A 14599-nucleotide genomic window follows, 5' to 3' on the forward strand; every position below is an offset into this window, starting at 1 on the left:
ATTTCAACACTATGTTGCTAGCTAAGTGGTTTTTGTTGCACTATTGTGAAGGAGGAGGCCATAAAATTGAGTTTTTGAATTTTGACTATGTAACTCTGTGAAGGAGGCCCAAATATCCCTATAACATTGTGTATATGGTAAAGGAGAGAATTGGAGAAGTAATATGGCTCAAGGGAGTGATATGGAATTGATATGATGCTTAGTGATGCATTTTGGAGGCTTAGGGTGATTAAGGAGGATCTCAGAATGGAAAAAAATTCAAAGTCCTCAGATTCTAGTGAGACTAGCGCCATTGTGTAGAGCTCGAAAAATCAATTTTGGTGTAATTTGAATGGGATCAAACTGAGTCCGTATGTGAAAGTTATTGCAGTTTGGAGTTTTGGGCAACATAGGGAAAAGTCAAAGGTTGACTGCCATGTGGTAGCCCATACAGTGTATTGGGAATGATGTGGTAACATACAACATTGACGCATGGCACAACTAACATGGTGCTTAGCTAGGAATTTGACTAGGCGCTCACATAGGAACAAGTGGGCCAACTGGTGCATGACATGTGGGCCATGGAATCGCGCCACGTGGCACCACGCTGGAAGCCAAAATGGTCCACACACAACACAAGTCATATTTTTTCTAGAGCACACCCAGTGAAGTTTGAACACAAGACCTCCAACATAAAGCTCAAGCGCCTTAATCTACAGGAATTGGTTGTTTATTATAATCGCGTATAATTTATTTGAAATGTTTTGATTCGTATTTTGGAAAAGGGGTGGTGGATCCCACCAAAAATGGTGGCTTCGCCGGATGTAACCATCACTCTTCCAGACTTAGAGCTCCACCAACGAAATGACAAAATTTCCCCCAACAAATATATGATTTAGGGTGTTTTATTAATGGAGCATCGATGCATATTACCATTGTTTGATATTTGGTTGGAGTTCGCACCAACTATATAATAGCCACCCAACAAAATTAAAGTGATTCACATGGCTGACCCTTCACAATAAAATTTTGGCTTGGGAAATTCTTCAAAAAGGAGGTTTCGTTGGACCAAACTACTATATTCTGTGTAGACAACTAGAAGAAATTGTAGACCACTTGATAACAAATTGTTATATTGCACAAGGAATCTGAGACATCGTTCTCATGACCATGGGCATTAACATTTACATAAGATGGTCCTCCTTTGAGGAATCCCTTTTCTTTTGGGCCAATAAATCAAAACTCCTTGGTCCTCTCCCCATATTTGTGGCTTGGGGCATTTGGCTCCTCAGAAATAGAATCATCTTCAGAGATGAAAGAGTTTGCCCACATTCTCAATCTTCCAAGATAGTTGCACATTTTAGAGACCATATCTATGAGCACCCCATAAAGGGACTTAGAAGACATAATTTTCCAGTGATCCCTCTAGATGCTTCTATTGGCTTCTTCGACAGGGCTGCACAAGGGAATCTGTGTGGAGGAGGGGGACTGATCAAACTATCAGAGAAAAAATCCATCCAATATAGAATTGGTATTGAACCTGGAACAAACACCAAAGAAGAGCTCATAACTTCATGGACTTTCATGACAATTGTAAAGCACAAAAAAAAAAAAAAAAAAAAAAAAAAAAAAATTCTTGATCTTGGAAGATTCAAAATGTGTAATCGATTGGCTAATAGGTGCAACAAAGTTAGAAGTATTAAATTTGGCTACCTGGAAACATAGAATTGGAGAAATCAAAGGACACTTCCAGGATATCAATTTCCAACATACCTACAGGGAATTCAACAAATGTGCTGACAGGTTATCAAAAGTGCTCTATCACTGGGCCCTAGACACATTCTAATTGAAAATATGTTAGGTAGTCAGAATCTTAATTCCTTCCACACAACTCTAGAACATATAGACCACCTCTCATTGTTCCAACAGGCGTAGAAGTAACTCCCAGAGTAAGGAAATCTGCAAACAATCATAAAGTTTCGACAGAGAGCATATTACAAAAATATAGTCTACAGTTCTCTTTTTCTGTCTTTTTACAACATTATAGTATACAACTCATTAATTTTTGATGTAATCTTTAATGATGCAGGTCTGCCCATATTTTCAATTTTCTTTATAGTGCTAACATTATAGAAGTTTTGAACAACAAAATATAGAACTTTGAAGCCCTTAGACAAGGTGCCAATGATGCATTTTATGCAGAACTGTTGTGATGTCCACAATTTAGGGAAGAATATTAGTTTTTCTCAGCAGTCAAAAGTACTATTTTTGATTCATAAGAATAACAAAAAAGGTAGTTATTCAATGAAGAAAAAACCAATGATGGAGTGTATTCAAAATGTGATATGGTTTGTTAGAACCATAACATATATTTGTTTATGCTCATATTGGACCATCCCACCATAGATTATATTGGCGTGTTATCATTGGACCCCACTGACAGGGGAGTTTTAATATTTATAATGCTTGTTATGTTTTAATATAAAATAAAACATGGTGGTATGTAATTCGACCCCCACGTTGGGTTAATTAATTATTATGCCAACTAGTGCCACCCCCCGTAGGTTTGACCACCATAATTTTTTATATTGTAAGGGTTTTCCAATGTGCTAGGCCGAAGGAAGTTATTCTTAAGGTAGAGCTAGTTGAATTTATGCAGAGAAAGCCTACGAGCCAACAAAACTTTGGAGGTCATTATTGGGAGTTGTAATCAACCTTTTTCAGTGCCATGAGTTGCGTTGGATTTTTGAGGTCGAACATAACACAATGGAACCACTCAGAGATCCATATAATGTATTTTCATTTATGTTGATCACTTTGAACAATTATGGAAAGGGCCTCCCCACTAAATATTAAAGGGCTTGGAGATGTAAGCTTTTGAGTATGAAGCAGAACTCCGTTATCAAATTTGTTGATGTATATTTCTTATGGTTTGTTGTTCTCATTTTTATGTTTCCACAAATTTCTCCTTAAAAACTTCACGTTTTTATTAATGCTGTAAATTGGTGAAAGTATTTCATTCAAATATACGTAACAAGTTTTAGAACCAAACACCAATTTTCGAGAATTCCTAGATTATAGGGGGTAAATTTTGAGGAAAAATCACCATAATTTGGCCAAATAGAACCCTGTGGCACTGAGAAGATGGGTTGTGCAGTGCTATGGAGCCGAAATAAAGGTAAATGGGACCATATAATGCATACTTAAGCATCATTTCTATGCTATAGTGTTTTCTTGATGATCAATGATGCACTATAGTGGTGCAAAGAGGCCAATTTGAGAAACAAACACCAAATTTTGACCAAGTATGGACCAGGGAGACCCTGTAGCTCTGGGATGATGGGAAAGAGTGGTATAGGGATGAGAAGAAGGCAAAGGAGACACTATAACACATCCTTGAAGCTCAATGTTGCAGTATAGGGCTGGATATATGCAAAATTTTGAGGAAAAGTAACAAAAATGTGAGAAAAAGTGACAAAATGATGCTTGTTTTGAGCCTATAGCAATACGTTGATGATTAATAGAGTGATATAACAATGGGTAAAGGCTTAGTGTTGTGTTATAGGAAGGCTACAAACTCAAAAATTTGCAAGAGGGCTCAAGTCAAGGCCTTCCCCAAGGATTACCTTAGTTAACTGGGAGGAGGAGGGTGTCTTTGTGCTGATGGATTGTCTGATAAACCCTAGTTGATCTCATAAGTCTTCCTACATTTTGTCAAGTTATTATAGGGTTTATCATATCTCCTAAACCCTAGGCACGCTTGATAGGGTGACCTCTGCACTTGGTGGAAAGGTGGGGCCCCTTAGTGGGGTTGTTGTTAGAGCCACAACACCACTAATGGGTCATTCTATGTGGTATGGTTTTCCTTGAATAATGATGGTGAATCAATGCAAATTTAAGGATAACAAAGCATATGATTTTAATGGAGGTCACTTCAATAACGATTATAAGGGATATTGACTTTCTTATAGATACTATCTTTGGCCATGAAAAGTGCTTTTCAATTTTAAAGTAATACCTAAAACTACTTTTAATTGATCAAGAGTTTGTTTTTCTTAAAACATAAGAAAATAAGTTAAAAACTCGAAGTTTAAAAACATTTAACAAGAGAGGAAGTTTACCCCTTTACAAGCCACCAATAAGTCATTTTAACTGGCATGGTTCTTTTTGAATAATAATAATAAAGCAATACCCATTCACCAATAACATTTTTTTAAACTAGAATGAGAATATTGCATTTATAAAAATATACACGGTGGACACAACAATTACAACAAAAGAGGGCTATTTGAGCTATTTGATTCTCACACACACTCCTTGAAATACCCAATGGATAAAAAAATCTATTTTTTTGATATATAAACCGTTATGCCTATATAAATAAATATAGCAAAAGACTTGTAAAATTTGACAAAATTTACAACACATAGTAACCGACAAGAGGTGGGACTACATTTTTGGGCCCTTTACCCAAACTAATACAGAGAAAGCGCATGATCAAGAATGATTAAAAGACATTCCCGTTAAATCGTAGAAGCTCGAAGATTTATGGGAGTTATGTTGGGTTCTTAGGCTTCTGGCTCGAAACAGATTAACACGGAGGAGGCGAGGATACTTTGGAGGTGATGGAGCAGTTGGGACGTCGTCGAACCAAATTGTTTTTTAAGTGTGTTACGCAGGGAAAGCAGTGTGATTCCCATGACAAAAGAAGCGCGTGGTCGTTTTCATCGTTCCACCTGACGATGAGAAGGCGTACAATGCTTGTTTGACTGGTGCAAAAGAGCGTGGAAACCCTGCGTAAGTGTATGCGGCACACAAATACTACAGTTGAATGTTTAAACAGGCTGGACATGGAAGGGTTGGATCATGGATATGTTAGTAAGGCGCTCAAAGTGAGAGCAGACCATCGATGCATACGTTGTGTGGAGGAGTCAGTAGAGGCACCACAAAATGAAAACAATGTTGGGAATGGCGTGGCATGGTTTTTTATTGGATTAGGTTGGAGTGAGCATTGGAATGAGAAAATAAGGAAAAGAGTATTGTTGAGAGCTTCCGCGGCGGGTGGTCTCACTCCGGCGACCTGACGGTAAAGCACCCGGACGGGTATATCGAAATCAAAGACCCGAGTCTCTTGAGCACGTGATGTTGGGCTGTTCATAGAATATGAGAATCAAAATTGACACAGCGATGAAGGAATTCATGGTAGATGATAATTCTACAGTGATGTTGGATAGGAATTCAAGCAGTTTGATAGAAGTTTTTGAGCAAATCAAATTGAGAGAGGATGGGTCAGAACAGCAGTGACAAAAAAATAAAATTAATGAAGTCAAAATTATTGCATGTAAATGGGCATACTATTGTAAGACCTGGTAAGGCATGTGTACCCCTGGATAATCACTAGTAAAGTCTGGTTAGACCTAGGTGATTAGGGGGATGTGAGGTTAACAATACCCCGGGTAAAAACTCTGGGGGTAAGGGCTAGAGTGAGCAGGATTGTCTCACTTAGCAGGTTTGGCTGGAGTTAGTCAAGGAACCCCAGGTCAAGTTTAAGGGGGGAATTGTTAGGTAATAGAGTCAAAGTTGACCAGGTTAAACAGTGATGGTTTTGGGGCACATGGTATTGTGCACCCATAGTATTCTGCTCGTGGTATTATATGTAATGGAGCTTATAAAAGGCTTGAAGGATTTCATTGTAAAGCAAGGCCTGGAGGTGAGTGGTGAAAGCTCACTTGGTCGGATTGGCCAGGTTTTTGGAGGTTTTTGGGCAATGCTAATGAAATATCATTAGGTTGGGTTTTTCCCCAAATTTGGGGTTTTCCCAGATAAAACGTGTGTTTATGTGTTTATGGTTGTTGCTGGTTAATTTTTTATTTGTTTCTCTCAGTAATTCTCAATATTAATTTATGTTCTCTGAATAATTTCTTAACAAATGATCAAGAATGATTAAAAGACATTCCCGTTAAATCATAGAAGCTTGAAGATTTATAGGAGTTTGAGTTTCTTTCTTTGCAATCTTTCCTACATCTTGTCAAAGGAGGGGAGGGGCATGCGTTCTTTCTTTAATACTTATAAAAAGGATGGAGATGAGGAAGCATTATAATCTTCAACCTTTTTTGCAGGTGTAATATCACTTTCCTTTATTTCTCCTTTTTGGCAGGTGTAGCTTCTTTTTCTGCCCCTAAGTCCTTGTATTGGGTTTGTTTAGGTGTTGTCTGAAAGGCCTCTTGCAATGAACTTTGAGAGCCTAGCTCTTTATCCTTCTTTGCATGTGCACTTCTAATCTCTAATAGTGTGGTGACCTATTGTATTATGTGTTTTTTCATAGATTACCTTTTCACCTTCTGATTTTTCGTCTGCATATCCATGAACCAAAGATCCTTGATAGTTCCTAGTGTTTCTAGTGGAATGAAATACCTCTTCCTCTTCTAATGCAACCTCTTCCTCTATCACTAACTTTTCTTGAGTTGGAAAATATTTGAGGGGAGCCATGCAATTTTGACCTTCAGAACTAATGCATTGGAGTTGACCAATTGGACCTCTTGGTGTAATGGATCTGGGACTCCCCCTTCTTCGTTTTCGTGATTGAGGGCATCAAATTTGTTCCCTACCAAGCATTTGTTCTTGCTAGAAGAGAATTCTTCAATCATTTCCTTTCTATGTCTTTGTGGTTGTATTTTGCTTGGGGGCACCCTTTCTTCTTTTCATCACGAATAACAATTAATAATAACTATTTTTAATATTAATTAGCAAGTCAATTTTTTTAATAACATTTTTTTTTTCAATTTTAAAATCACGTCCAAATTAGATATCGGTGTATGAGGCCCTTGATTGTGAGACAAAAACTCTTCTATAACAACATCCATACTCTTTACCCTTCAGATTTAAAAATATAACATTTTAGGAAAAACACAAACTCCTCTATAAAAAAAATCCATACTCTTTACCTTTAAAATTTAAAAATATCACATTTTAGAAAAAATATTTATATATATATATATATATATATATAGAATAATTTAAATAGATTAATAACCTCTGATCTGGTTAAAATTTTTACCCAGTTTACTTAGCTCTAGAAGTATAATAATAATTATAAAGAATATTAATATTAATTTAGTTAAAGGGGGTTTGACTGGGTCCTTAAGTTGAAAAATAGTCGTTAGTCTTTTTAGCCGTTGGAGTCTCTGCTTGGACTATTTAACTCGCTATACTGGATCTGTATCTTCAACTTGTCCTGACATGAACCACACTAGTTGGTTCGAAATGCCTCGACAAATGATCAATTATGTGATTTCGCCAAAAAGTTTCTAAACAAACGTTATGGATCACAGAAGTCTAAATTCCAGAAGTCTAAATTCCTTGAAAACACATACTGTTAACCATTAATAATAAATATTATTATATTAATTAAAAACTAAAATAGTATTCGATGTAGTATTCGATGGGTTGAGGATTACTTATAGGGGGAGAGGAGAGTAGAGGAAGTAATTTGACAGTCCACTCTCAACCGAAAACAATTTTTCGCATTGAGAGGAGAGGAAGTTTGACAAAAGGAACTACGCGCAGTATCTGGTCAAAGCCGTATTGCTATCTTTTTTTGGGACGAGGCCGTGTGCAGTTGTGAAATTTGCTGTGTGCGTTTTTGGGACGAGGGCGTGTGCGGCTGAGAGAGTTTGCTCTGTTTTTTTGGGACGAGGCCGTGTGGAGCTGAGAGAATTTGACCCAACCACACCTACAACGGCATGCTTGGGCATAGATATTAAAATTGTTACAGTGAGTTTAGGGAACCTTTTCATTCTCTTCTTCGTCGCTTGTATGAAAGGCACGAGATGAATTTCTCATAAATTATCACGGTAATGCGTTTCAGCTTGATCAAAACTAAACGGAATTTTTTGTGAGGAAATGAATTGGGGAAATTATATTGTTAGTTAAGGGTTTTCATGCATCCCTGTCTGAAGAAATGATTTGGGAAGGATAAGATAATGAAAACAAATCCCATTACTGGAATCATGTTGTGGTCATTTTTTTTTTTTTTAATTTTTAAAAGTTAATCACATGGCATTTTTCTTCCTTGGAATTTTGAAATTACATTGTTGGGGAAGGGTTTTCATGCTTCACTGATTGAAGAAAACATTCGGGAAAGATAATAAAAACAAATACCATTTTTGCAATCATATTGCGATCATTCAAGTGTTTTTATTTTATTTTTGCCCTTAAACTTTTTATTTTAGATTTATTCATACGGCATTTCTGTGGCATTTCGCTCCCTTGGAATTTCAATTCTTATATTCCTCGTCGAATCCTACTACGCTGTTTTTTTCCCTACATAGGGATACTTTATTTGGGCATAATATAATTGAACCAAAACCCTCATCTCTTCTTTTTGAGCTCAGATCCATGAATCTTGGTTTCAGAAATACCTTCTGAGCCTTAGGTGGCAGAAGGGGCAATTTTCTATAGCGATATTGACTTTATATTGATATATGAAATGAGCGTTGATTCGATATGTTGCCGGTCTCTTCCTGTTCATTTTTATGCCTATAGCTCTAGGTTCTTATTAGTCCACGGATTGGGACTATTGGGGTTGTGATTCTATTTTTATGATTCACTGATTATTTTATGTGGCCTTGTTTGTGGCCAAGGGTTGCTTCCCTATTGCATACTTTCTGGGCACCCGCCAGCAGGGTTGGCAGCCTGATATTACCACACGATATTATAGATCTTAGCCAACACTTGTGATTAGTCCAGGCTTACTATTGTTCACCACATTATATTGATAACAAAGATGGTGTCGTCCAAGATGTATTTGTTATTATATACATGGGACTACATTTTCTATATAGCTTGGGAGCACTCTAAGTGTCTTATAAGGCAACGATCGTGTAGGCTTTGGGTAAAAACCATAGGATGCGATCCTCGGCTGAATACTCCCCCAACCGGGTAAGGTTGATCTTATATGCCTCTGGTTGAATAGAAGGTTGGTCTCTGCTTAACTTGGTCGGACTTACTACTTAATGGGTGTCACTTGACTTGCTTAGAACCAGGAACAGTCTTAAGTGTTTTGACTTGGTTTGGTTGAATGATGTATAACCTAAGTTGACTTGAAGAGTTTATTTGATAAATGATTGTCGTTTATTAGATGATACTGTGTGCAACATTCTGGTTTTTATGTTACGATGGTGGACTGAGTGTGATTGTTTGGCCTCTACAAATTATATATTCGACACAAGGGTGGGCTCCAGTATAGGGTAAAAATAAGTTGTCAATTCTGATCTCCGTTGGTTGAACTAAGCTATGGTGATCTTTATCCTTACTATCTCTTATATGTTTTCAAAAGTGACTATAGTTATGATCATCAACATTAGGTTAGACAGGCATAAGTGGTGTAATACGTGATAGACTCTTCATTTTTTTTTGGTAATGGATGTTGATTTTGAAGATTAATGATAGATTCATGATATCTCTTAAGTAGGATAGTGAGCAACAGGATTAGGGATTCTGCTTGCAAATGATATAAAGCAAACGATCATTGTGTGACTTTTATGTACTCCTAATGGTATTTATTTTTTAATGTATAAAATTGATCCATGAGTATGTTATGGGTGTGTCAATTCTAATTTTACATGCATTATGCCTCTGGGCTGTAGTTTTTGGAATTGTGTATGCTGTAAAACATGAAGTTAAAGATGCCATTTAACTTGGGATAAGCTTTAGTTTTATGGATCACTATTTTAATATAATAATAAAATATATGTTAGTTATTAGATCTCGTTTTCAAAATCTTTTGTTATTTATGATTATTTTTATATGATAAGAAACATATAATTTATATGAGTTTGTTAAAAGAGAAAATTTATATATAAAAAAGTGATTTGGGAATTTGAAGGTTTAGTTGGTGCCATTATTCTTAGGACGTTGTCAATAATTTAACATGCTATGTAGGTTTCTAATTCAATTTCTACCAGATTAGGTATACTAAGTCTGTGCAGTTTACTTTACACTGAATACCATCCTTAAAATGGAAGAAATTTCCCAAAAATTTACTGCGAAGGAAAGAATTTTTTTTTGATTTGAAACTTCAGAATGTATGGGAAATGTACCGTAACCCTGAAAGTGGGAGCAAGCTTTGTAGGTAGTTTAAAATACTACAAAGAGATTAGACATGTAGACTAACTTACCTGAACATTCCTATGAACATGTAATCACCTAAACTTACGGTGCCTTTGGGTTGATTATCCGTTAACAAGCTATGGATGCATGTCTAAGAATTGCAATACCTTTATTGCTTGTGCTGTCTTTCTCAATGCTTGTGCTGTCTTTCTCAATGTGGCTCAAGAAAAACAAGAAAGGGACTACAAACCTTTATACATAGCCTAAATTATACCTGGTGAAAAATTTGCCATTAATTCCAGATTTGTTGCATGTCCGGGCATTTGAAGTGATGCATTGGGACCCCAGAGACTGCATTGTAACTTAAAAAATCTTAAATGAAACTTGATTCTTCTCAAATCTGGTCTGTTTATATGGGAATAAAGTTATAAACTTCAAACACAGTTGACTGACAATTGAATGTATGAACATTGACGATGTCGAAAATCGATGGGATAAAAAATCATCCTGAAGATGAACCACATTAACTGGTTCAAAATGCGTCTGCATTCTAAAAGAGTTATGTGATGGATCCGGAAGATAGATCTCTGAATAACTCTACTTAGTACTGACAAAAGCCTCCATTCAAATAAATCTACGGATGTTGAAAATCGACACGCATTCGGAAGTTTACTTCTTCCATTCAACTGTGGAAATTTGTCAAAGTAAAAAATCAAAAGGAGAGAATTGACGACTTAAATTTTTCTTGGATGTCAGCTCGGAAATTTAATTTATATTATATTTAGTATAAATAATAATACTAAAAATTAAATTAAGACACTGAGGAAAGATTATTACATTAGAGTATATTTTCACACATTAAACTACAACTATTCTTAACCCTTACAATGCTCTTGTAAGCCTTGATGACAATGAGGAAGAGATGCATTATATAATGGGTTTCCAATGAAAACTTCTTAATCGAATGTTCCAGTGATCTTAGAAAAGAAATACAATTCTGCCAGATAACGACATCAATTATTGTAGTGGGCATTTTGTGTTTTCAAGTGTATGAGTTTATCTATTGTTTTGTAAAGTGTTGCTTGTTTCTTCTGTAATCATACTGATGGCCAAGGTGGAATTTTCACCCTCATGTCTCCTCAGTTAGCTTCTATCGCGATTTAACCTACTCAGAGACTCTCTTGTCTACTTTTTGAATTTATATGGTCTTTTAATGACATTATTAAGAGAAAAACTTTTTAGAGGTAGAGCTTTATGAACTTTCTGAGGTTGTATGGCTGGTTTGTGGAGATTTTAACATAGTAGCAAATTAGAAGGACGAGGAAGTAACCCTTTCAGTACAAATTCCACTCAGAAAGAAAAGTTCTGGCGCCGTGATTTCACAGAGCTATTGTTTACTTACATCAATTTTGGAAAGGTCAAAGTGGGATCCTTCAAAGGTTTGATAATGTCATGATTTTTGGACAAAACTCTTTTTAGTATGATTCCTTAGGTGGGAGTTTAATTCATGTGGATGGGGCAACCACTTTATCAACACACCAACTTTTTTGGTTCATTATATCATGGGGTGCTAAAAATGTTTGCATGCACAAAATGTGATTCGTCTTTAATGCTTTCGTAGAAATCAGTTGCAATTTATTTGCCAGCCCTCGAGGTATAGATCGGTTGAGTATCCGGTGGGAAGATGCTATCTCTAGGACGACGGCCTTCTTCAGAGGATATAGCTGCAGATAGTTGTGGTCCCTTGTAACTGAAGCATAGGCTTCGGGAATAATCTGAGACTGTTTGTCAGGGTCTTAGCTTTTTCCTTTTAATTAGTAGAGAGAAGGCCGCCCAAGAAACCAAACTCTATCACCTTAGTAAGTGGATAAAGTTTGCCAAGTTGGAGGCACCTAACTTTGCACCCACTTAAATTGGCTGTAGTATCCCCAGATGCCAGCCTTGGCCAACCAGCACTACCAACAAGGTTTCTTGCTACAACTTAGCGTTCGTGAGGTTTAGTTAGAAACCCTAAGCAACAATATAATATAGATTTCAAAGGCACTACAAAATATCAGCAGAAGTAACACTGCCTATGCCAACTTCCTCCATTATCCATTCACACATTCAACCATTTTAGGACATAAATCATATTTTCTGCTGATGCAGAGTATTAAATTTTAACAGCTGATACAGGAGAAATAATAACAGCCTCCCCTGGTTATCGTGTATTAATGCTTTCAGTGGAAGAACATCCATATAAACATAATAACATTTACCCAAATTGCAATAACTAAGAATTAACCATCTTATCAATTAACAGTAGGAATCTCATGCAATATACACAATTATTTGTTCCAGCATTTAATCTCATACATTCTACTATTTATATGAACTTCTGACAGCTTTAACAGGGAAAACACGGTCAGCATACTCATGAAATCATTCCTTGCAATGGCTATTACAATTCTCAGTGCCCTGGCATTTTCTGTGATACCCACAATGCCTAGTGCACTACGATAGCCTTTTAGGTGAAGAGAAGGAAATAGTAGCCCCTCCCAGTTCTGTCATGCAACCTTGATGTTTCCCACAATGAGTATTACAATTCTCCAGTGTTCTGGCATTTTGTGTGATACCTACAATGCCCAGTGCAGTACAATACTAAATAGCCTCTTAGGTGAAGAGAAAGGAGATAGTAGCCCCTTCCAGTTTTGTCATGAGACCTTGATGGTTTCACTCGAACATTGAGGGATGCTCAGGAGCATATTGAGGCTCCAAAGAGCATGTTTAGAGAGAGTGGACTTTTGAGAAAGTTTCCAAACTACATGGCATTGATGAGCAACATCATAGGTTTGAAGTCTTTCAGATTTTAGGAGCCGACAGACCCAAAGGAATAGTGGGATGCCATGGAGGAGTACACCTCCAGCATGAAGAATGATGTTTGGAAGTTGGAACATAGTGCCAAAGTCTGTAATGAGTTTCACGTGGCTCTAAAAGATTAAGCATGCAACGTATGGCAACATTGCGAAGTTCAAGTTGAGGTTTGTGGCAAGAGGGTTCTCCCATAAAGAGGGATTGCACTACAAGGAGACTTTTACTCCAATTACCAGGAACACACATTAGATCTGTTATGTACTTAGTTATATTTATGGGATAGAGGATAGATTAGATGGATGTAAAGACAATTTTTCTTTATGGAATTATCGAGGAAAAAGGAATAAGTGTACGTAGAGCAGCCTTAGGGCTTTGAGGTAAATGTGAAGGAGTCCCATGTTTGCAGGCTTAAGAATTTCTTATATGGACTCAAGCAAGCACCAATAGCATGGTATTCCAGATAGATGGATATTTACAGAGTATGGGCTTTTGGTGCTATATGTAGACGACTTGTTTCTTATAGGTTCAAAGAAGTTCATTGCAGGATGCAAAGCATATATGGCAACTGAGTTTGAGATGGACATTAGCATGATGAATTACTTCTTGGTTTGGAGGTTTGGCGGAGACCAGGGGATATTTTCCATGGTCAGGTTAAGTATGTAATAAAGATCTTAAAGAGGTTTCAGATGCAGGAATTTAAACCTCTGGCCATGCCCATGATCACTAATTTGAAGACAGTGACAACTTCAGATTCAAAGTTGGTGAATTCTATAACATACAGTCAACAAATAGGCTCTTCGATGTATTTGGTTAACACTAAGTGAGATATATGTTTTGCAGTGAACACCTTGAGCTAGTCCATCCAACTCCATGGTGGATCCAAGGTAGGAGCATTGGGTAGAAGCAAAACGTATGCTCAAATACTTGAGGGGCACAATGGAGTGTGGTTTGAGATATATTGGGGATGGTGAAGTGAAGTTACAGGGGTATATAGACTCAGATTGTGCAGGCAGTGTAGTAGACAAGAAGAGCATCTCAGAGTGTTGCTTTAGCTTGGGATCAATGATGATATCCCGGTTCAACAGGAAACAAACTTTCATGGTACTTACTTCAGTAGAGGCTGAATACATGGCACCCAATATTGATAGTTGTGAGGCCATTTGGCTTTACAAGTTGCTTGAAGTATTATTTGATCATGAGTTGGATCATAGTGTGATTTACTATGATAATGGAGTTGTCTCAAGCTCTTAGAGAATCTAGTATCTCATGATAAGTCTAAACATATACAGATTAGATATTACTTCATACGAGATAGGATTCAGGAGGGAGTAATGAAGCTCTATTATATTCCCACAGATTAACAGGTAGTTGACATTTTGATCAAGCCCTCAGCAAAAGGGAAGTTTGAAACATTCAGAGACAAATTTGGATTGGTGCAGAATTCCTTTCTCGCCAAGAACTGTTGAGAAATGTGGCTCAAGTAGAAACTTTTAGTGTAAACATGTAGAAAGTGGTTTGAGCCATTTCATTGGTGACCACATTAGAAAAGTGGTCACTAATTCTATTTTTCAATTCGCTTAGGATAAAATAAAATATCTTACGTTTTCCAGTTGAGTCTAATAAAGTGCACTTAATGCATTAATGACTTAGATGAAAT

The 14599-nt window shown here is 36.8% G+C and overlaps 1 protein-coding gene across 2 annotated transcripts in view; it reads left to right on the forward strand.

Moving 5' to 3' along the window:
* The first annotated feature begins 7438 nt into the window (after nt 1–7438).
* Nucleotides 7439–14599, forward strand: part of LOC149251516 (uncharacterized) — a 52495-nt gene continuing 45334 nt past the window's right edge. Inside the window, exon 1 of one of the 2 annotated variants that reach the window (XM_089459479.1) lies at nt 7439–7832. The gene's annotated coding sequence lies outside the window, so the exon portion shown is untranslated. The remainder of the gene's footprint in view (nt 7833–14599) is intronic. The other variant, XM_089459478.1, reaches the window with a different exon arrangement.

Source organism: Pinus tabuliformis, chromosome 7 (genome assembly GCF_031772625.1).
Source record: "Pinus tabuliformis cultivar Carrire ecotype Pingquan chromosome 7, CPIR1, whole genome shotgun sequence".
Classification (NCBI taxonomy): domain Eukaryota; kingdom Viridiplantae; phylum Streptophyta; class Pinopsida; order Pinales; family Pinaceae; genus Pinus; species Pinus tabuliformis.